Genomic DNA, 24,146 nt, shown 5'->3' with positions numbered 1-24,146 from the left:
TGGAGGAAGAGGGGGGATCAGGTACCTGGCTTCAAGGAGCTCACTGAGTAGACTACAATAGTAGAGCAATCAGCATCTGCAGAGCGCTCCGGGGATCAGCCGGCTATTTTTATTTTAATTTTTTCCCTGTAATCCTACATGCAAGAGTATGAGGAAGGAATTACCATCTTCATTTTGCTGATGAGTGAGCACACTCAGAGCGGGGAGGGGACCTGCCCAAGATCACACAGTGACAGAGCCAGGACTTGAACAGAAGTCTTTTTGAATGGAGCATAGCATTCACAGCATCATGCCTTGGCTCTGCAGATCCCAGGGGGCACTCACACCTGCTGCCTTATGTGAGCTTCACACTTGTCCTGGAAGGTAGAGGGACAGCCACTAGTCCCGCTTCCACATGTTTGAATGACTTACTAATTCTCTTGGGGAGCCCATGTTGCTGCATCTCTCTGTGCACACCCTTCCTGTTCCCAGGTTGGACCTCACGCCTTTGACCACACTGCTCCCGTGCCAGGAAGGCCCTCCTCATTTTTATGCACTAATCCAAACACGCCCCCCCGTCTCCCGGCCCTACCTCCTTGGTGCACCCAACTCCAGCCCCCATGCTCCCCCTGTTGCATTTGGGTCTGCGTGCCTGGTGTTGTTTTCATGAGCTTCCCGTCAGTACAGATGGTGAGCTGACAAGTATCCTGAGCACAAGGGCATGACTTCTCTTGTTGTGTACCCCTGGGCAAACAGTAGGTGCTCAGTGAAGATTTAATGCCATTAACAATGAATCAAGCAAAATAAACCTTTGAGGTGCAACAGAAGAAATTTAAATGAGACCCACAAAAGCATTTCCCCTCAGTCCTGCATCAGAGGTGGGTCAAATTCCCTGTCTGGATTTGTCTTGGGTAAGATCAGCCTTCAAGACAGGAGGATGGACCTCAAGACCTTTCCGGGGCCCCTCCAGCCCTTCTTGGAAGACACTGAAGGACAACTCAAGAACACCAGTCACCCTTCCCCCATGGCTGTGACTCGTCCATTTTTTATCTCTCATGGATATTTAAAATCCCAGATTGTTAGCCTCAGCTAGCCAGCATGCCTCTTGGCACCTTCCCCACCGTCCGCGGGCATTGTGGGCTCTGGGAGTGAGACAAATACTTAATATCAGCTTGAGCCAAATGTAATTAGGAACATCAATCTGCTGCCCACAACCCACGTTACACGCTCCGAAGGCAGACAGAAAACTTTCAGTCACGTGCTGGTGGCTCACCCCTCTCATCTCATCTCCCCATCAGGATGGAGGTCTGGGAGAGGGAGGACCGTCTCAAAGAACTCTGCATCCCCTTGTCAAACCAAGGGTTGGCCCATAGAAGATACTCAGAAATACATCTGTGGTGCAATTGTCTATACCACAATGCCTCCTGCCCTGGGTTCCAGCAACGCGGCCCATCTTACTTTGCATTCTCCCCAAAGCAGAGCCTGAGAAAAGGAGCTGGATGCAGGTGGTTTAATTGGAAGGTGATCCCAGGAAGTAGGAGTGGGATGGTGGGGCGGGGGTGGGTAGTGAGTCTGGGAAGGAGGAAACGCCAATATAAGATTGGTTTTATATTGTGTGTTCTCGAGGTCACTGCTGGGGGCCAGGGGCCCCGTTTCCCCAGCGACCTCTGGGATGTGTCCTGCATTGCTTGCCAGGAGTCAGTCAGTCAGCGGGCATTTATGGACAGGTTCCTTTTCTTCACTGGTCGAAGGCTGCCACGGAGGGGATCGCTTCAGATTGGAGAATGCCCGGGGTCAGAAAGTGGAAAGTCACCCCCACACACACTTCCTTGAGGAGGAATGCTGTCAGCTCAAGTCTGAGCTCTCGGGGAGGCAAGCCGAGGGAAACTGAGGGAAGGTGCTACAAATCGTGGAGGAAATGAGAATGTGCAGTAGCAGCTCTGGCCTGCCCTAGACACTTTCACACCTCGATGCTTAGATTATGCTCCCTACTTGGCCTTGGATGCCTCTGCCCCTCTTTCTCTGCACAACAAACTCCTATTCGTCCTTCAAAGCCCAGCTCAAATGGCATCTCCTCTATGTGGGCCTCCTGACACCACCTCCACGGGGACCTGATTTGAACTGTATGATCATGATCATAACTAAAATAGACTTGTCCTCTCTCTTCGGATGGGCTATGACCATGTGTTCTCTCTTTTTAATCACAAGGAGTAGCTGACACATAGATGCTCGGTAACTGTTCAACCAAGCCAATGAGACAGCACCTTTAGCTTCAGCCTTAGTGACCCTTGGCTCCGGTCCCAGCACCCCTGAGTGAGGCGTCGGGTCTCTCAACTTCAGGCGCTGCCCTGCTTAGTGTGTTCATTCGCCCAGGCACCATGCTGGGCGCCACACTACCTAGTGGAAAGGACTTGGTCCTCGCCCACCGACGTGGGGACACATCCGAGACCATGGGTGGGTGCTGCCCTGTAGCAGGGAGCAGAGGGAAGTTGCCAAAGCCATGGAGCCCCATAGGAGGGAGGTGCTCCTCATTCATGCCATCCCAGGACACACACACACTCCACCTGCCCCCAGGTGCTCAGTCGGCAGGCCCTGCACACCTCACTTCTCCTCAAATCCTTCCCCCTCATCACTGTCTCCACTATTACTGCCTTCATGCAGCATTTTCTTTTGCTTGGGTCACCCCAACTGGTCCTCCTGCCTCCTATCTTGTGCCCACCCATCCATTCTCTACCCAGCAGCTCATGCACTCCTGAGAAAACACACACAGATCTGCCTCCTTGAAACTTATCAGGGGCTCCCTGATGCCTTCAGGATGAAGCCCAAACAGGGTCCTCCGAGACCTGCCCTAGCCCCTTTAATCTTCAGGCTTCCTGTCTCGTCATACTCTTACCCATCTCTTCCCCTCAGTACCTATCAGAGTCTTCCTCATTTTTTCCTCAGATGTTGCCTCCTCCAGGAAGCCCGCCTGGACTATGACCAGGATGGCTTAGCCGCCCAACCTCTGTACTACTTTCCATACTCCCTGAGTTTCCTTCTGTGCTTGTGTATTGTTTTGTCATTTCCTGTTTGTGTTTTTAGCAACCTGCTGTAGGACAAGCTGCTTGAAGACAAGAACTGCTTCTTTTCTTGGCGATTCCAGCACACAGCAATCCTAGCACATTGCTTCGTCCTCTTCCCTCTATACAATTCTCATGGTTTCCATTTCTCCCTTCCAGTCTCTTTTTCATTGTTTTCTCAATCTCTCTCCCTGACTACATGCCTCAGTTCCCGGGTTCTCTCCTCCCCCTGTCTCTGTTGCCCCCACCTCCCCATGCTTCGAATCTGCATGTCTGTGTCCTACCCACACCTCTTCACCTACAGAAACCCCTCATTCCTGCTTTTCCTACTCTGCCCTCCACCTCCCCACTCCTTCTACTACTCTTCGTGCCTGGGTAGGGCCTGTCCTCTCTCCTCCCCTCTGCTGGACGTTCAAGCTCTCTCTCTTCCTCCTGTCTCTCCTCCAGCTCCACCCACCTGTCCCCTCATCTCTCTGTGTCTGATTTTGTCTCTGTGTTCCTGTCCCTGCCTCGCTCCCTCTCTCACCCACTCTCTCTCTCCTGGTCCCTCACCCCCTTTCTCCATGGCCCCTATCCAACACACATAATGCTGACTTTGGGAGGGGGGCCCTGTTCTGGAGTGTCATCCTTCACCCCATATCAGAGGGGTGATGATCGCTGAGCCTCCTGAAAGGAGGCACATCTGCGTCCTTGGCTGGGGATGCCCTCACCTGGGCACAGGCTCTTCATCTGTGACCCACTCTGACTCCGTGAGCTTGCGTGAGTGGGTATGGGGTGTGTGCCCGTATGCATGCTGTGTATTTGTGGGATGTACGGAAATGGATGACAGAGGAGGAGCCACAGAACGGGGCTCAGTGAGGGAAGCCGGGGGTCAGTTCCCCCCACCCTTGTCTGCTCTCCCAGCTCTCTCTGGGGCCATGGAAGCAAACAGGCACTTTCAGCCACAGGCAGGGAAGACGGCAGACACCGCAGGTGCAGCCCAGAGACAATGTTGCTCCGGAAACCCTGGCCACTCTTGTAGAGTGCAAGGCTTCAGTGTGGTGCTCTGGAGCCATAATGCGTGGGCTCAAATCCTGGCTCTCCCACACTGTCTGTGTGATCAGGTCAGGTGTTTGACCTCCTTGTACCCTTGTACCCGTCTCCTCTTCTCCAACGTGGAGGTAATACCACTCTCAGTGAGAGAGCACTGGGGGCCGTGTATCTGCCCGACGAGCTTGTGGATTCGGACTCGTCCAGGGTAGAGGGAAGGGAATCAGGAGATCTGAGTTCTATAGAGCACAAGCTTTACCATCCGTGAGCATGTGGTTTCCCAAAGCCCCATAGCCTAGCCAGGCCATGGTTTACCCCTTTATAGAATGAGATGACAGAAACCCATCGACTCTAGTGCTATCAATTGACACACATGTATTAACGATGAAAAATATTTGAAAGAAAAAAAAAAGGAGGGGAAGAAAAGCCTGCCATGCCGCCAACCACCAAGAGAGGGCGCGAGCGGTCCCTGGTATCCCGCCACCAGGGACCCGGGAACCAGATTCCCAGCCCAGAGCTCCTTTTACATCTCAACTTCAGTAACACCTCCATCAGTGGTTCTCAAAGCATGGGTCCCAGAGCAGCAGCAGCTCCACCTGGGGGCTTGCTCTAAACGCAGCTTCTTGGGCCCCACACCTGGCTTACCGGCGCAGGAACTCTGGAGGTGGGTCCAGCGGTGTGTTTAGATAGGTCCTCCTGGGATTCTGAGAAGCACTGATGGTCAGCACAGAGTACGGTGAGCACCCTGTGGCCCAGCGGCTGACTTCTCAGTGGGTATGGGTGCTTTACAAACCACACAGAACCAGGAGGAAGGGGCTGCTTCCCCTCCCGTCTCTCAGCCGCGCTGAACTTTAGCCTGGGCTTCAAAATCGTAGCTGGAGGCTTTTAAGATCGTTCCACCAAAGACGAGGAGATTACAGGCATGGCAGGGTGAGGGGAGTGGGTCTGCCGCAGCTCTAGAGAGGGGACATGGCTCTGGATGTTCGCGCTTTAGCCTGAAATCATGTACAGACTCAGTGGCTCCAGCTACTGCCCGGGGTTAGCCCCCGCCGGCTCTCCGAGGCCGATCCTGAAGACCCCCCAGGAGTGGGAATTGCCGATATCCTGATTGCCTCGTGGGAGAGAAGCTCCTCAAGTTGGGGGGCAGGGGTGGGGCCTCAGAGACTTGGAGAAAGGTCTCAGAGATACACTTACAACCCCACTGCCCTTCCCAGGTGCCCTTCAGCCCCACCAATCCCTGACAGTGCCCTGCTTCCCAGGTCCTGCTCCCTCTGCCCCTCGGTGCCTGGATCCCCCACTGCCACCCCAGGAATGCTCCGTGCCATTCTCCTCCAGGCTGGCTCAGCAGAAAGTCCTTTCATTCTGAGGATCCCCCCCGTCACCCAGACACTCTGTCCTCTCCCTCCACAGAGCCCCTAGCACTCACCAGCTTGTCACTGTTAAATACCCTGGGGTGTCACTGTTGCATTTCAGTCCCCCCATCATCTGTAAAGATCAGGCTTTGGACCAGATGGTTACCAAGGTCTCTGCCTGCTGCAAGATGCTCTGACTCTGGTTCCCAAGAATAAGGCTTATCTCCCCCTCATTAGGGCTGCTCTTAGTGTGTGCAGGGCCTTGTGGAAATTTGTGTGTGTGTATGTGGGGGGGGAATGTCTATATAAACAATTTGATTTTAAAATGTACTACAAAATTCTTGGCCCATATGGGGTGTTGTGATTTATCAATGAAGATTTATAATAATATGTAGAGAAAGGAAACTAACTTGTTTATTGTTCAATCAAGGCATATGAAGATTCTTTGTAGAATCCAAGACCCATGTTTTCTTTCTTTTTTTTTTTTAAGATTTTATTTATTTATTTATTTGAGAGAGAGAGAGCAGAGTAGCGGGAAGGCAGAGGCAGAGGGACAAGCAGACTTCCCACTGAGCAGGGAGCTTTCAAAGAGACCAGTGAAGGTGACTTGGTTGGAGGGGAGGATGCTGGGCTGTGGGTCAGGGGACTTGAGCCTCGTCGCTTACAGCAGCCCCGTGTGTTTGTGGAAGAGGCCACCCCCACGGTCAGCTCTGGGAGCACCTCTTATGGGGGGGGCCTGGTGTCTGCACCCTGGGCTCCGTGTGACCCAGGCTCCTTTCCCCCAAATCTTACCTCCCCCTCAGGGCTGTCTCCATTCCATGACTGCTTCTCCCATCAGGAAAGCGGTATTAATTTGATAATTCATTTGGCAAATATTTAGCAGGAACCTACTCCATACCATCTGCTGTGCCGGGGGCTGAGGATGGGAGTGGGACCAAAGCCAAGGTCTTTGCCCCCCATAAGCTTTTGTTCTGTGGGTGTGGGGCGAGGGATACAGACAATGAGCAAATGGCCAGGTAAATACATGGCAGGGGATGAAGGGTGTGATGCAAGGTAAGGAGTAAGGAGTGGGGTTGGGGGAGACCTAAGGAATTCAGCAACACTTGGGCAGAGCCCCAAGGAGAGCGGGACGGGAGTCCAGTGGGGTCTGGGCATGAGAAGCCCAGGCAGAGGGCGGGGTGACCCTGCAGACCCTGGTGTGGCGGCCCACGGGGCTGGATGGTGGGAGAGAAGGATCCTGCGCTGGGGTGGAGCGATCCTCCAGGAGCCAACACAGAAGCCAGTGCCCGCGTTCTTGGGCAGTTCTTTAGAGAGATGTTTGCCATCAGATCTCTATCCCCAAACTCTTCCACAGCCTGGGGCATGGCTTCTTTTTCTTCTTCCCTTTTTTTTTTAATGATTTTATTTATTCGAGAAAGAGAGCACAAGCGGGAGGAGGAGCAGAGAGAGAGGGAGAAGCAGGCTCCTGGCTGAACACAGAGCCCAGTGTGGGGCTCAATCCCAGGACCCTGAGATCATGACCCGAGCCAAAGTCAGAAACTTAATTGACTGAGCCACGCAAGCGTGGGCATGGATTTTATTTAGTTAGTTAGTTAGTTAGTTATTTGAGAGAGGGATGTGGGGGGAGGGGCAAAGGGAGAGGGAGAGAGAGAATTCCAAGCAGGCTGCATGCCCAGCACAGAGCCCGACACGGGGCTCGATCTCACAAACCCGAGATTACAACCCGAGCTGAAACCCAGAGTCGGACACTCGGTGGACTGAGGCACCCAGGCGCCCCCTGGGGCATGGCTTGTAGACGCCCACAGCCAGGTGCACCATCCATTACTTCTTCCTCTTCCTCCAGACTTCCTTCCAAAAGGACAGAATCCTGCCAGGGGATCCCCGGAGGCGGGAAGATTCATGTTTTCTGCCATCATCAGACATGGGGAGTCAAGATCAAGAATCCAAAGGTGACCAGTCCCAGGAGCCTTCCCTGTGCTGAGTTGCTTAAGGCCCATTGTCTCAATCTGTCTTCACCACGGTCCTAGAGGGGGTTTATGTGCATTTTGCAGATGAACAAATGGAGGTTCAGTGAGTTGGAGCCCAAGGTTGATCTAAGAGGCAGTGATGGAGACAAGAGTCACCCCTGGGTCAGCCCGGCTCCACCCCGGGGCTCTTTCTGCTGCACCACATGGATCTCTGCATTTTTGGACACGGATCCTTCCTTATGCTCCCTGCTGCTTTGCTGGGACAGGCACGGCTTCTTCCTCAGTCTCCACTGAACCCCAGGGAGAATAAAAGGAGAGCATGGAAGCACCCCTACTTTCCTACTTGGGGTTCCCAGGCTCTCAGACCAGTCTACATTTGCGGGCGCTTGGCTTGTTCCCGATTATCTTAGCTCCTGGTCTCTTCTCAGTGTGAGGACACCGGCTTATGAGTCACCACCCAGAAGTTCCTTCCAACGTTGTACGATTTCATGATCAAGACCCTCAATAGCCCCTAACTCATTCTATGAGGCCCGAATTACCCTGACACCAAATCCAGACAAAGACATCACAAGAAAAGAAGACTCTAGAACAACATCCCTTATGAATATAGATGGTCTAAGGTCTGAGTAATCGCCGTGTTACCTGCAGGCACTTTACATATGCAGAGTCCTCTCTGATCCTGCCAACAACCCCAGGGAGTGGCCCCCTTTTTCAGGTGGGAAAACGAAGTCTTGGAGGGTAGGTGACTTGGACGCAGCTGCACAGCTAGTGAGCGGCAGAACTGGGATACAGACTCTTGTCCAACTATAAGCAAGACGGCCCTTCTGACAGCACCACCCAGCCATCCACAGAGGGGAAGAGAACAGCCACCCCGCGGGTTTGCCCTTTGCTCCAGAATCACCTCTGCAGGGATGCTTGCTCAGGGACTCAACCAGAGAAGCTCCTCCCTGCTGGGAAGGGCACTGGGCCCGCTGGAAAATGACTCCATAGCCTACACACTGTGAGAGCTGGGTGCACAGGGCGAAGGTGGAGTGGGAGGACGATCTGTCACCGCCAGGGTGAAGCCTTTACCTCTCTGCACCTCAGTCCCCCCGCCTGCAAAATAGGGCAAACTCCCAAACACTGACAACAGCAAACACTGGTGAGGATGTGGCACGACAGGGACTCACATTCATTGCTGGTGGGAACAAAAGATGCACAGCCACTTTGGAAGACAGTTTGGCTGGTTCTTACAGAACTAAACTTACTCGTACCATACCATCCAGCAGTTGTACTCCTTAGCGTTTACCCAAAAGAGTGGAAAACTGACATCTACGCTGGGCACCTGGGTGGCTCAGTTGGTTAAGCGTCTGCCTTCGGCTCAGGTCATGATCCTGGAGTCCCGGGATCGAGCCCCGCATCGGGCTCCCTGCTTGGCAGGGACCCTGCTTCTCCCTCTCCCTCTGCCCCTCCCCCCCCGCCCCCACCCCTTGTGCTCTCTATCAAATAAATAATTAAATATTTTAAAAACCCTTACATCTACACAAAACCTACACACGGTGTTTATAGCAGTAAGCAGCCTTATTCATAACTGCCCAAACTTGGAAGCAACCATGACCTTCAGCAGATAGACGGATAAACAATGGAATAGTATCAGCACTAAAAAGACATGAGCTCTAAGGCTATGAAAAGACACGGAGGAAACTTAAATGCATATTGCTGAGTGAAAGAAGCTGATCTGAAAAGGCTATGTACTGTATGGTTCCAACTATGGGACCTTCTGGAAAAGGCAGAACTATGGAGACAGTAACAAGATCAGTGCTTGCCAGGGGGTAAGGGGGAGAAGGGATGAATAGGCAGAGCCCAGAGGATTTTAGAGCAGCGAAACCATTCTGTATGCTCCTGTAAATGGTGGACACAGGACATTACACATTTGTCAAAACCCGTAGACTGGACGACACCAAGCAGGAACCCTGGTGTGACCTATGGACTTCGGGTGACAATGACGTGTCAATGCAGGTTTGTGGATCTGCAACAAATGTCCCACTCGGTGTGTGCGAGATCTTGATAGAGACAGAGGCTATGTCTGGGGGGGAGGGGTATGTGAGAATTCTGTATTTTCTGCTCTATTTTGCTTTGAACCTAAAACTGCCCTAAAACATAAAAATCTATTTTTAAAAAACAGAAGCAAAATGACCCAGGTCTCAAGCTAGGATAAACAAGCTTGTGCCCACGGAGACAGTTTGTAGACAGCAAGTTGGCTTATTGGTATGAAAGATTGGTAGATATGTTTTTAAATCCCAGCTGCGCCAGAAATCAGCCGTGGAGTTCAGGTCGGTCATTTTGACTTTTTGGGTCCCAATATCCTTCATTATAAACCAAGAGAAAAAGACTTGTTCTTTGTTCCCATCCCCATGACAACCCCTCAGAGAATGAGTAGGGATAATGATGATAATAGGCACCATTTATGTCTAGGCCCTGTGTTAAGCACTCTATGCACATGATTTCATTTAATCCCTACAACCATCCTGATGTCATAGATGAGAAACAGAAGCATGGGATTAGGGTAGGAAGGGGAGCAGCAGGTGGGGTGGGGAACGGGCAACGTGCCCTGGGTCACCCGGCCGGTCAGTGGCCAAGAAGGTTCTGGAAGGCCCAATGCTCGTATTCAACCTCCCGTTTTACCCCCATGCCTTCCAGGCTGACCCTGGAGGGTGCCCCAGGGGTTGGCCCCACTGCCTGATCCCTGGGGACTGGCTTCATAATGACAAGTGATGACTCACAGCCTTACTGTGAGCCAGGACCATCCTTAAGCATGTTTCCTTGATTTCTTACAATAACTCTGTGGAATAGCTACTGATTTTATGCCCACGTGAAGGTGAAAAAATTGAAACATAGAGGGCGCCTGGGTGGCTCAGTCGGTTAAGCGACTGCCTTCGGCTCAGGTCATGATCCTGGAGTCCCGGGATCGAGTCCCGCTTCGGGCTCCCTGCTCAGCGGGGAGTCTGCTTCTCCCTCTGACCCTCCTCCCTCTCATGCTCTGTCTCTCATTCTCTCTGTCTCAAATAAATAAATAAAATCTTTAAAAAAAAAAAAATTGAAACATAGATGTCAAAGAGCGGAAACTGTCAGACCCAAGGAGGAGTGTGCGGATCAGCCGGTCCGAGTTTTTCATTGGACATTTGGCACCAACCCCCTCAGGTCCCTGAGCTGTGGCAAGGTCAGTTGAGTCAGGCATGCATGAGCAAGTGAGTGTGTGTGTGTGTGTGTGATGCACTGTGCTGTGTCCTTCCTTTTGGGACCAACCAAATCAAGAGCCAAGAGAGGCCAAATCTGGGCCTCCAGAGCCTTGGCTCCCACTGTATTCGCCCCAGGACCCTTGGCGGCACGGGCTTCTTCCCCACGTGACTTCTGTCCCCACATGCCAGGCCAGGAAAGGAAAGCCAGGAGCAGTGGGGCCTCATTTGCCCTTTAAACACGGAGGAGGCCCGTGGAGCAGGGGTGGGTCACCATGCAGGGAAGGGGCAGGCGGTAGCCCAGGGAAGCCGGGCATCTGGGGCCAGAAGCCATTCCTGCAGTATGCTGACTCCCTGCAGGTGTGACCGGAGGCTGGAGGGGAGGGGCCGGTGTCCCTACAGGTACCTCTCCTATCCACAGGGTGGAGACAGGATTTTCAGTGGGAGCCCCTCAGAGAGGATGTTTTGTTGTGGATCAGGAACGTAAGACTTGAGAATCAGCTCCATCTGAGTCCAAATCCTGTCTCTGCTACTTGCTGGCTGTGTGGCCTTGGTTGAATTACTTAGCCTCTCTGGGCCCCAGTTTCTTCATCTATCAAATGGGGATAATGACTGACAGCAGCCATCTACCAGGGCAAAGTCTGTACCTGGCCTGGGACCGGGACTGGACAGAGTAAGGACTCAATACATTAGCTGCTTATCAGCTGTATATTGGGACTCCTGATTAATATCTGCCTTGTCATGAAGGTTAAGGGAGTAACATACATGAAAAGTGCTTCGGAAGGATCCCGGCACAGAGAAGGCACGGACTATTTTTAATATTAACACCTCTTTCCTCCTACTCCTTCTCACGTGTGCAGGGCACCTAGGGCAAGGGGGAGGGGCTGCTTGACTTCAGGATGCAAAGTGCAAAGCTAACGGTGGGTTCCACTGCCTCCCCACAGTGGTGGAGGAAAGACAGGGCTGCGGGGAATTCGTTAGCACCAATTAACACTGTGAGGCTCCCTTCTGCTCTCACCCTGGTCTGCTTCCCTGCTGGCTCGGGGCCTAGAACCACATGGCAGAGGAAGCCGCCAGGCCCGGCGGGGAGGGGTGAGAGGGATGTTGTGGAATCATCAGCTAAGGCTGGGTGCCCCAGCAGGTATTATTCCTTGTTGGGCAGGAAGGTTCCAGAAAGGGGTGAGGCAGGCATGGAGTATCAGGCAGGCCTGGTCTCAGGGCCATAGACAAATACTCTCCCGGGCAAGGACCCTTTCTAGTGCATCTGACACCTGGAGCGGGGGCCATCCCTTCCCCTATACAACGAACTTACGTGTAGCTATGATCTTGCAATGAAAGAAATAATCAAAATGGCTGGAAAAGAAATGCAGACAGTGAAAATGTTTTATGTGTGTGTGTATGGGGGTGGGGGGACGAGGATGTATTGTAAGTTAGTGTTTTTTACTTATTTGCAATAAAAGAAATAATCAAAATATAATACACAATTGTGCATAATAATACACAAACTTTATAAATTCATAATATATGAACTTTATATATACTCATGTCAATAAAAAATTTAAAAATAAAAGTACATAAAAATGAAAATAGCAATGTTTAATACTTTTTAGTTACATTAACATGTTTTTAAAAATAGAGAAAAACTTTTATCTCTTTATTAGTCTGTTAAGGTAGCAAATAACCACATTACAGCTTCTGCAAATATGTAAATACATCCAAATTAATCTTCCCAAATCACATTCAATTCATGACACTAAAGCCATAGTTGCCCATCCAAGTTTGCTCCTAATTCATGAAAGAACAATTATTAATTTTAACCTTGAAAACTTTCCTCCACGTGGAGCAACAGATACAGAAATAAGAAAAGTCTTAAATATAAGGATAAATTTGGTCGAGATGATTTCACGGAAAATCTAGAAATTGCGATGTGTTTGTATCTTTGTTTCTTTAGTATTGATTACAGTGGTTCTCAAGTGTTTCCACCAATTAACAGTAATTTCTAGTAAAATATCTTCGCCAGAAAATTATCACTCTATTTGGTAAAACCTAAAGTTTTTCTTCTCCAAAAGTCAGAGAAAAGGGCTGAAAGAGACTGTTGACATGATTTTGACCCATTGCTTTAGAATATGACAGTAACTGACTGACTCATGTTCTGTTTCTTCATTTTTAGAGTGACTCTGTAGTCACTGATGATTTTGAATCTACGGAGACATAAACAATGCCCAAAGGCTTGAAAGAATTGGCTGTAATTAAAGTGTTCTCCAAACAATCCCATGTAGAAGCTTAGTTTAGGTGTGTTGAGGCCCGCTGTATGATTGTAAGTTCTCTGAATTGGCTCACATGTTGAAAACACGGTTTACTAAAGGGTAAGTAAGTAAGAAACACTAATTTACAATACACCCCCCTACACACACACACACACACACACACACACACACACACACACACTAAATAACAGCAGTTATTTAGAGCTTAGACCATCTAATGTTCTCAAGGAATATTGGCCCGTAGCTGTCTTGTAACATCTTCGTCTGCGTTTGGTATGAGGGTAATGCTGGCCTCCCAGAATGACTGAGAAGTGTTCCCTCCTCTTCTGTTTTTTTGGAAGAATTTAGGAAAGATGGGTGTTGATTTTTCTTTAAATGGTTGGTAGAATTCACCAGGGAGGCCATCCGGTTCTAGGCTTTGCTTCGTTGGGAGATTTTTCATTATTGACTCAATGTCTTTACTTCTTATAGTTCTGTTCAGATTTTCATTTTCTGCCAGAGTCAAGTTTGGTAGTTTGCGTCTTTCTAAGAATTTGTTCATTTCAATCAGGTCATCCGGTTTTTAGTGTTCATATTCTCATAACCTTTTAAAATTTCTGTAGAGTTGGTAGTAATGCCTCCAGTTTCATTTCTAACCTTAGTTACTTGAGTCTTATCTCTTTCCTTAGTCAGTCTAGCTAATGTTATGTCAATTTTGTAAACTTCCCGAAGAAACAACGTTTGGTTTCATTGGCTTTCTCTACTTTTCTATTCTCTATTTTGTTTATCTCTGTTCTAATTGTTATTATGTTCTTCCTTCTGCTTGGTTTGGGTTCTGATTGCTCTTTTTACTAATTTCTTTTTTTTTTTTAAAGAATTTATTTTTAAGTAAGCTCTACACCCAGTGTGGGGGAACTCACAACCCTGAAATCAAGAGTCACACGCTTCATCAACGAGCCAGCCAAGCACCTCTCTTTTCTCTGGTTTCTTAAAGTGTAAAGTTATGCTACTGACTTGAGAATTTTCTCCTTTTATAATGTAGGCATTTACAGCTACAAATTTCCCTCCCAGCACTGCTTTCCCTGAATCTTAGAAGTTCTGGTATGTTGTGTTTTTGTTTTTATTGTATCAAAATATTTTCTAATTTTCTCATTTCCCTTGTGATTTCTTCTTTGACCCGTTGGTTACTTAAGACTGTGTTGTTTAATTCCACATACTTGTGAATTTTCCAGTTTTCCTTCTTTGTTGGTGTCCAGTTTCATCCTATTGTGGTTGCAAAAGATAGTTTGGATGATTCAAATTTCCAAGATTCATTGAGACTTGTTTTGTGACCTACCATAGCGTCTATCCTAGATAAACTTCCATGTGCACTGGAGAAGAATGTGTATTCTGCTGTTGTTGGACGGAATGTTCTGTATATGCCTTTCAGGTCTACTTGGTTTATAACTCTGTTCGAGTCCTTTATTTCCTTATTGAACTTCTTCCTAGTTGTTCTATGCATTATTGAAAGTGGGGTATTAAACTCTTCTATTATTATGGTAGAACTGTGTATTTCTCTTTTCAATTCTGTCAATGTTAGCTTCATATATTTTGGGACTCTGTTGTTAAACACACATTTGTTTATATCCTTATGTCTTCTTGTTGGATTGACCCTTTTATGAATATACAATATCCTTGTCTCTGGTAACAATTTTTGAGTTAAAATCTCTTTTGTCTGATATTAGTATGTATAGCCGCTCTGCTCTATTTTGGTCTCTCTTTGCATAGAATATCTTTTTCCATCCTTTCATTCCAACCTATTTGTGTCTTTGGGGGGCTTCCAATATTGGGTTGCCAGATTTAGCAAATAAAAATATAGGACATCCAGTTAAATTTGAATTTCGAGACACAATGAGTAATTCTTTTAGTATAAGTATATTCCATGTACTCTTTGGGATGCATTTATACTAAAAAAATTATTCACTTTTTATCTGAAATTCAAATTTAACTGAGTATTCTGTATTTTATCTGAGAACCTTATTCAAATAAGAATATCAAGACACAGCCCTACACTCTGGAAACTTCTGATTTAAGGGGAAAAATCAGGACCTAGCTTGGACAGGCATCCACTTCAAGGAGGGAACACAATCCTTGCCCCAGGGGGCTTACAATGGGAGGGAGATGAGGAAGTGGGGAGGCAGCTCAATCTTCCCATGAAGGCAAGGGGGGGCTAGTCAGGCCTTGGCACCGTGGTCCCTGCTCCTTCTTGGTTCTTCCAAGCTTCTCCCTGCCATACTTCATCGTCCACCCAGTGCCCAGCACCCGAAGTCCACCTTTTCACCCAGTGGGTGGGATCAGGGGAGTCCCAGCCAGCCTGCTTTTGGGGGACAAGACATGTGGGAGACCAGGGCACTCCCAACCCCCACAACACATGCATCCTCCTAGACATGTGCTCACACCAACCACCTCTCATGTACATGCTCACCAGCACTCCAGTACCAGATACACCTTCCCATGCACTCTACACACAGGACCGCCCAACACACCCCCACAGAAACATGTTCTCGCCTGCTCAGGCCCCCTGAAACGCCTTGGGCTCACACAGACACTGGCCCTGCACACATTTGCATACGTGTTTACACTCTGTCGACCCTGGACCTAATAATGGATCAGTCACAACAAACCTCATGTACTCTGCTTGTCCTTTCTCAGGCTCTCGTGTGTGTGTGTGTGTGTGTGTGTGTGTGTGTGTGTGTGTGTGTAGGGGGTGGATTTTCTCCTGCTATCTCTATCTGGATATCTGTCCAACTTCCGCTCCCCCACCCCAGCCGTTTTCTCCCTCCCCGCAGGGAAGGCTGAGGGAGGGTGGGCAGGCCTGGTCTCCATGGCAACCAAGGACCCTCCACCTGGGAAGGAGAAGGTGCTGGGAAGCAGTGCTGGCTTTTGCCCAGGCTTGGGCTCTGAGTGGGGCTGGGGGACGAGGGCAGTGGGGAGAGTGGGGGAGGAAGGCACGGGATGACCATCTGGACCCAAGAGAGGGGAGCTGCCGGCACCTGCGGAGGACTCCATAATGGCAGATGGGCATCATGGCGCCTGAGAGGCAAGGGGAGGAGACAGCCCAGCAGAGTATCTGCAGCCCAGTCCTCCTCCACAACCTTACCTCCCTGGGCACCCTCAGGCCTCACGGATTCCGGAAAAACCCCTCTCAGAGCTCCCTTTCCTGGGACCCCACCAGCACCGAGAGGTGGAGCTGTGCGGGACTGTGTGTGCGCAGCGCACAAGCCCCTTAAAACCATCGGGGCCATGTGTGCCATGCCCTTGGGGGAACGTGCGGCCCCTCCTGCACTCCCGTTTTGGATCCTCTCCCTGGGGGCTGGTGGGGAAGATTATCCTGATTGTGCTGTATGAAACCCGAAGGGGGGTTGCTAATCTGTGCAAACCTCACAACACGGTGAGGGGGCCTCGGCTCTGGTTCCTCTGGGCGGGCGCCTCAGGTTGTCCTGGCTCTGCCCTCACCCCGAGTGCATGAGTCCGAAGGCCTGGCAGACTGGCCGCAAGGCCCTGAACACTGTACCCGAAAGGGAGGGCCTCCTGTGGGCAGCCGGAGGGGACCGACTGGCAAGGGCTGACGGGGGGAGCGGGCTGTTTGTGGAGCACCGTGCTCTGACAGAGGGGGGCTGCAGCAGTCCCTGTCCCCCTGCAAGAAAGAACTTGCAGACCCCCCCTCCAGGGGTGCGGCCCCGTGGCAGCCTCTAGAACCTTCCATTAGCTAAGACAAGGCCTATCTCGCCAAGCAGCCCTCAGCCAGTGTGAGCACAGCGAGTTTCAGGGGCCCGCCTGTGCGACCGCGGAGGACCCCTCAGACTGACAGTCTGGGCCCTGGGGGGTCCCTGCTGGGTGGGGGCTGGCGGGGGCTTTGTGAGGCTGCAGCCCTCCCGGCCAATCCCGCTTCTTCCTTCCCTGTCTGCCCCAAGTGTAAGCCTTGACAAACCTCCTGCACCCCTAACTCCTACCATAGGACCCAAAGTGACACAGAGGCCGAGAGCCACAGTCGTGCACGCACACGCATGTGGAAACACGGGGCTGTCTTGAAGCCCAGGAGTAAAGAAGGCTGTGGGCCGCCCTGCCCTCTGGTGGACACCCTCGGGAACTACACCACCAGGAGGGGAGACAGGTGGGAAGCAGGCGATGGTCTCCCTGCGGCCTCAGGTTCACTGACTGCTGTGAAAGCAGTGAGGGATCACTTTACCAACGGGGAAACTGAGGCCCAGAGAGGGAAAGGATTAAAGACAGAAAAGGCCCCGGGGCTGACAACATCTTGCCACCACCAAACCTGTTTCTCTACCCCCTTGCCCCCATCTTGTCCCTTCACCTCTTTTTGTGGGCGCTGGCTTGGGTTCTGTCAACGGTGCCCTCTTCCTCCCTTGGTAGCCTATCCCACACATGCATCTTTTCTTTTTTTTTTTTTAAGATTTTATTTATTTATTTGAGAGAGAGAGAGAGAGAGCACAAGGAAGCTCCCTGCTGAGCATGGAGCCTGATGTGGGGCTCGATCCCAGGACTCCGGGATCATGACCTGAGCTGAAAGCAGACACTTTATCAACTGAGCCACCCAGGCACCCCACATGCATCCTTTCTTACCTGTCCTTCAGTCCTGCTCCCCGAACCACGGTGACTGCCCCCCAGAGGCGCCCATGATCTATATCCACCTCTCTGCAGCCAGAGCGACCTTCCTGAAACAAGCCTACAGTGGCACCCGGCTTCTGAGGCCCTCTGCCCTGTGGCCTCACACCCTCCCCCAACTGTCACCGAGCACCTGAGAACTGCAGAAGTCCCCACCCCCCAACCCAGGCGCGGGTGGACTGAGTGCCCAGCACCCACGGCCCATCTCAGAGCCTTTATCCCATATGGCAGGTGTAACAGTCCTTCATTGCTGCAGTAACACATTACCCCAAGCCTCATGGCTTCACAACACCTGGGTGTTCTCTTGCAGCAAGTCAGAAGTCCAAAATTAGCCTACCTGGGCTAAAGTCAAGGTGTCAGCAGGACTGGTTGCGTCCGGAGGCTCATCATTCCGCCGACGTAGTCAGGCCACTACGCAGGAGGCAAGGTTCAATCCGTGCTTTCAGAGTGTAAGAAGCGGGATGGGTCTTTATTCTCCTAAGCCACACTGACCTTTTTTCTCGTACCACCAAACAGTTCTGCAGTTGTCCATGGACACTGACCAGGTGTCCCACAGATTTAACTCAATTCTGACACCCTGTATCTGGAGATAGCGTCAGATCCCACAGGGTAAGGGCTCAGTCCTACAAGATTACCTGCCCCTCCAGTCCCAAGTCCCACGTTGTTCCCTGGGCTTCTGACCCACTGGCTATGGATCAGAGGTTCCCACGACCCCCTCCTTGGGTGTGATCGATTTGCTAAAGCGGTTCACAGAACTCAGAGAAGCATTGACTTACATTTACCAGTTTATTATAAGGGATAAAACTCAGGAATAGCCAAGTGGAAGAGATGCACTGAGCAAGGTGTGGGGGAATGGGCTTGGAGCTTCCAAGCACGCCCCCTCCTTGAATTTCCCTGTGGTCACCAACCCGGAAGCTCATCCAGTCCTGCTGTTTGACAATCCCTATAGAGCTTAATCTGTGACCACCACGCCCCCTTCCCATTTCCAGGAGGTCAGTGTCTGGGTCTGAATGTTCCCACTGTTTAATCACTCAGGCTTTCTGGTGGCCAGCCCCATCCTGAGGCAATCTAGGGGCCCCATCCTGAGTCACCCCATTAGCCTACATTCAGGTGTGCTCAGAAGGGACTCCTAATGAATGACACTCCTAATACTTGGGAAATTCCAAGGGTCTTAAGGGCTCTGTGCCAGAGTCATATCTATTTCTTTTTACATCACAGGCACCAACCACAGTTTTTGGCCAGAAGTTGACCACGGACTTCCCCAAAGACACCAGACATCCGCTGATGACGTGAAGCTACGTTTCTCAGACCTCTTGCAGAAAGGGAGAGTCCACCTGACAGGCTCTCAGCAGCGTCCCAACTGGGGAGATGGGGGAAGAGTACTGATAGGATTTTAGGGCCCGAGCTTGCTTGCAGCCGGCAGGGAACTGGCTGGGACTGAGGAAAGTGGGCAGAGTTTTGCGCTGGGGGGCAACGGGGACCGCAGGGCCTTGAGGGGAGTCTGGACCTGGTTCCTAGTAGACACTTCCATTAGTTCACAGTCTTACCATTCCTGGAGCAAGTCACTGAGTCATTTTTTTTCTTGGTCTCTGTTTAACACGAGATGGGAATGGTCTTAGTTTCAGGTTATGCTCCGAGAACAACTGCAGGGCATGAGGGTCCTGTTTGGTGCTGCCCCCCACGTCCCTGCGGACACCGGCGGAGAGCGGGCTGCAGGGGGCAGGGAGCAGAGACATCCTCCCAGCGTTGTCCCCCTGCAGGGACCCTCCCACCCCCACCACGCCCACCAGCCCCAGGGCTGCGAGGCCTCCCTGCTCGTGGCTTGTCCCCCGGGGCTCACCGAGGCCGTCCCTCTGAGACCCTGGCTCCTCAGGGGTCCTGTGTGGCCTGGCCTCTGACCTCCCCTGCTTCCCACTCCAGCCTTCCCCGCCCACCACACAATCCTGCACTTTGTGCCCCCAGCCTGACCTGCCGGGGGCCGAGCAGGATTTCTCAGACCTCTGCTTGCCCCGAGTCGTGTGGGCAGCTTGCTACAATGCAGACTCCTGGGCCCGGTCACCAGACATGCTGCCGCAGCAGAGGACCAGCAGGACCCAGGAATCCGCTGCAGTACGTGCTCTGAGTCGTTCAGATTCAGGGGCTCTTCTGACCACACTCTGAGAAAGATGGGCCCAACCTCTGAGATGAATGCGCGGGTGGAAGTTCATCGAAGGCCTTCAGTTCCCAGCCCCTGCCCTGGGCCAGGGCTCCCCCTGCTGGTGGGCAGGGAAAATTTGCCCAGTTATTTTTTCTTAGGCAACTGCTCCTGGCAAAACAAAGCACAGGATAATTTCTACATTAGAGTATGAATAAAACACCCTGCCACTCTGAACCAGCAGGGATGTCACTGAATCATAATGTTCCTTGCCCCCCAGGTGTCCTGCTCTTCTGGTAAAGCAGGGCCATGTGTCACACACATCTGCCTACCCACCCCTTCTTCCTAGCGCACCTGAGAGTGTCCGGCACGGAACGTGCTCAGGAAATATCTCCCGAGATGAAGGTGATACGGCAGCGAAAGATAAACACGCTCACTCCGTGGCCCGCCTGGGCCACTTCCTCATCCTTAGCTCGTTTTATTCCCCACAGGACCTGGAGCTGAGGGACTTGAGACTCAGAGAGGGGAGTAAACTGGCCCAATGTCACACAGCAAGTCAAAGCAGGGCTGTGATTTGCCCCGAGATCTGTCCAGCTCCTCGCACCTGCCTCTCCTGCAGCCCCCAGCAAGGAGCTAGCAGGGGGCCTGGGGGCCCCATAGCCTCCTCCTCCTTTTTTCTTGCAGACCACATCCTGTCTGGAGTCCAGGGGAAGCAGTTGCTTTCCCCTCCTCACCCCCATCTTCCCAGCCATCTGGCGCTCCAGCAGAACCCCTGGCAGAAGGAGCCAGCTTCCAGAGAGGCTGGGCTTAGCAGAGAGATGCATTATGCATGGGGTGTCCCCCGCCCCCGGCCGGCCCCCTGGGTGGATCCCCAAAGCGGGTCAGGAGCCAGCCTCACCTGTCAGCTTCTCCCCTCCTGCCCTCCCCTAGGCTCTTGACAGCCCCAGGGCACTCACTGGTGCCTGCTCCCGCAGGCCCTGTGCCTCCCCTACCCTCCCTGCCATCCACATCTGGGAGGTGCCCGCAAGGACCTGTCAGGCTGCCCTGCCTTCCCGGGACAAGCTGTCAGGACCCCCTTCCTCCCCCACCAAAGGCCTATCACAGTGCCCAACTGCCCACCACTCGAAGTGTGTCTTTGGGGCCTTCCAGAAGCAAGCTCACTCTAACTGAGCAGAGGAAAGACACTGCCTGGGAGGTGGGTAAGTGTGATGCCAGGCACCTTTCTCAGCCATCGTTCCCTGCACCCCGGTCCTGGTTAGCAGGGCAGACTCGGAGGGCAGACGGCCCAGGGTCAAGTCCCAGCTTTACCACCCACTAGCTCTGTGACCTTGGACATTCACTTAACCTCTCTGTGCTCCCAAGTGATCATGAAAACAATGGTGTCTACCTCCCAGCGTCACATGTGAAGCGCTTAGACCAGTGGCTGGCTTCTAGTAAGCCCTCGGAGAAGATGCTATTATGGGTGTGAGGTTGCCTTATTTCCGAAAAGCTGGGTGTGCAAAGCCCAGGTCTGGGTTTCCCTCCCTGCCCTGCCATTTTCCAGATGTACGACCTTAGATGGATCCGCCCTGAGGCTCAGCTTCCTCATCTGCAACCCTCCCAGGCTTCCGTTGAGGATCGAACTCCATATTGTAATTCTCTGTGTGTCCCCTTCAGAGCCCTGGTGAGCAGTATGTGGGACTGGTCCTGTGTGGAGGCCCGTGTCCCTGTCGTCTCCTTTCCATGAGGGAGCTAGGCTTTGTGTTTCCCTTTCCCGGGGACGTTCACAGCCATCAAGAGCCATTTGTTTGTTTCCAAGAGCTTCCAAAAGCTGGACACCTGACTTGGATGCCAAGAGTCCCTGAGAGAGGTCTGTAGGGGACTGATCCGGAGAGGTGGGGAAGAGGCCCACGGGTCCCACGAGTGGGCTCCAGGAAGCGGTCAGGACTCTGTGAGGTGGCTCGAGCCAAGGATCACGTGGGCTTGGACGGTGGGCAAGTGGGCAGCCCGTTCTGGTGCAATTCTGGCTGAAGGATAAGACCCCTAATAATAACCAAATGGACTTCTCCCCAACCTGGTGGGATGAGCTCTCTGCAAAATGAACACGATCTTATGGCAACAAAGAGCAACTCGCCGTGCTCCACACACAAAGCACTTTGGCTCTTGGGGGTGGCACTTGGGGGTCCGTTTGACCTCAACATCTCTGGCCTGAGCCATGTAGGTCTGGGCTTTCTAAACCTTCCATTTGTGGACTCTGTGAGCAGGGTGGCCTTCTAGATGTGAGGCCAACACCCTTCTATACTCATACTTACATCACAAAAGGTGACAACTGACTGAGTGTGGAAGGGCGCGGCGGGGGTTGGGGGGGAGGGGATGCAGCACTTAGTCTGGGAAAGGGGAGATGTGCCTCCCAGTGATGACCCCCCACCGCCGACCGCAAGCCTGGGTGAGCCCTGCCAGCCTGGTTCCCTGGGGCACTCAGGAGGCAAGAGCTCTGCTCTTTCCCTGGGGGTCTCAGCTCTTATCACCCCATCTTTCTTCCTGCCATGCATCCCTATTATCAGTAGGCATTGTGGGAAGATGGTAAAAACGAGTGGGTTTCCCTTCTTCGGAACTTTTCTCCTTTTTGGCCCCTGAACCTCCTCTCATCCCTAGGGGCCCCAGCCAGGAGCTCCCAGGGGCACAGGGGGAGGTGGGCCTTCTCTTCTTCCCTCTTCGGAACCTGCCCCTCTCCGTGCCAACCTTTACCCCTTCCGGTTCTAACACGCCCGGGTCATGGAGGGAGGGCCAGATGACGATCTGTGACCTTGAGACTGACATCATGGATGGGTCTTGACCCCTGGCCTTCAACACAGATTCTCATGAGGGAACCCAGCCCCTGCTCCCCTCCTTCCAGACTCTGCCACACATCATCAGAAGAGCATTGGAGAGAGGAAGGGGCCATGTCCCCCCCTGCTTGACTTCACAGAGTTGGGGAACCCATCAGCTCGGAGCAAAGTCTTTCTCTTCTCATCCATGACGATGGAATAGCATACAAATTTCATCAAGATGTAAAACAAGAACCTACCACCACGACCGGTGAACCTGAGCCCCTCTCCCAACATAATGCACACAGATTCCTGAGCTCAGACACGGGAGGGCAACCCGGGTAAGAGGTGGGTGAGTCCCGGCGCCCTAGGCTGCCACCGCCCGCCCTCTCTGCAGGGCAGCACCCCGCCCCCCCGGGCCCACAGTTGGGGGAGCACTGACTGGGGAGGTAGGGCTGTGAGTTCTGACAGAAGTGGGTTGGGTCACCTCAAGCGGGCAGCTTGTTTGTTCTCCCAGTCCCTCTGTTTGCTCATTTGCAAAAAGGGGGCCTGGCCTAGAACCTGCTCCAGTTTTGGGGGGAGGGGAAAAAGCTGTTTGTGGAGCGCCACCTGGTGTGGTTCCAGATGGGAGGGCCCAACCCCCACCGGCCCTGACTTCCTGGCCACCTGGGCCCGAGGAGTTAATACTCCTGGGTGTCTGAAGTCACCCAGCGTGGAGGCCATGTCACTGGGTGTCATGCTCTCAGCAGCCCAGGGGGAGGCAGGGCTGGTCAGAGGACCCAGCTTCGCATGCCGTGGACTCAGGGGCTTAGGGGTCAAGCGGCTGGCCCGGGATAGGGAGCCGGAAGTGAGGAGCAGGGCTTACTGGGGCATCAGTGGGGGACAGCCTGGGAGGACCACGGCCCCGGGGGCCCACTGTGGAGCAGGGTGGGGCGTGCGGTGGGCTGGGCCCCAGGTCCAGGAGGAAGGCCTCGGAAAAGCAGAAGCCTTCTTTATTATTTAAAAATGATTTCAATTAATTTTTTAAAGTAAACTCTATCCACAACATGGGGTTGAACGCACAACCCTCGTGCTCTACCCCCCGAGCCAGCCAGGTGCCCCATCAGCATTTGTATTTTTTTTTTTAAGATTACTTATTTATTTATTTGAGAGAGAGAGAGCAGAGTGAGTAAAACAAGCAGGGGGGAGGGGCAGAGGGAGAGGGAGAAGCAGATTCCCTGCTGAGCAAGGAGCCGGGTGCTAAGCGGATGTGGGGCTCAAAACCAGGACCCTGGGATCATGACTTGAGCTGAAGGCAGACGCTTAACCGACTGAGCCACCCAGGCGCCCCAGCATCTGCCCAGGTGACTCGAATGTGCACCTAGGGGTGGAAAGCACCATGCGGTCCGATCCACTCCTTTCACCCCCCTGTGTACCCCGCGGGTATCAGACAGGCCTGGGATCCCATCCCAGCTCTGCCAGGTACTAGCTGTCAGGGTGGCCTCGTCTGACTTTGGCCCCAAAGCTGGGGTATTTGGTGTTGAACCATGGCGCCCCCCTGCCCGGCTGTGGGACTTGGAGCAATTTCCCTGTCAGCTTGCTCAGCCTGTCTGAGCCCAGGGTTCCTGATCTCCAGTGTGAGAACACCCTTTGCACAGGGTGGATGAGAAGGTTGAGCCAAAGGAGGCAGGCAAAGCACTGGGGGCTGCATCGGGCACATGGGGAGTGGGCAGGGTTG

The 24,146-nt window shown here is 52.4% G+C and overlaps 1 long non-coding RNA gene across 1 annotated transcript in view; it reads right to left on the bottom strand.

Moving 5' to 3' along the window:
- Positions 1-10,257: 10,257 nt before the first annotated feature.
- The window catches only part of LOC145723294 (uncharacterized), a 54,827-nt gene continuing 40,938 nt past the window's right edge, over positions 10,258-24,146 (bottom strand). The window contains exon 2 of the long non-coding RNA XR_014148222.1: positions 10,258-10,295. This is a non-coding gene — a long non-coding RNA (uncharacterized LOC145723294). The remainder of the gene's footprint in view (positions 10,296-24,146) is intronic.

The sequence above is a fragment of the Leptonychotes weddellii genome, chromosome 9, assembly GCF_054177405.1.
Source record: "Leptonychotes weddellii isolate Sample4059 chromosome 9, ASM5417740v2, whole genome shotgun sequence".
In the NCBI taxonomy this organism is placed as follows: Eukaryota; Metazoa; Chordata; class Mammalia; order Carnivora; family Phocidae; genus Leptonychotes; species Leptonychotes weddellii.
Note: the sequence above shows the minus strand (reverse complement) of the source record. Positions and strands in the feature narration are given on the sequence as shown.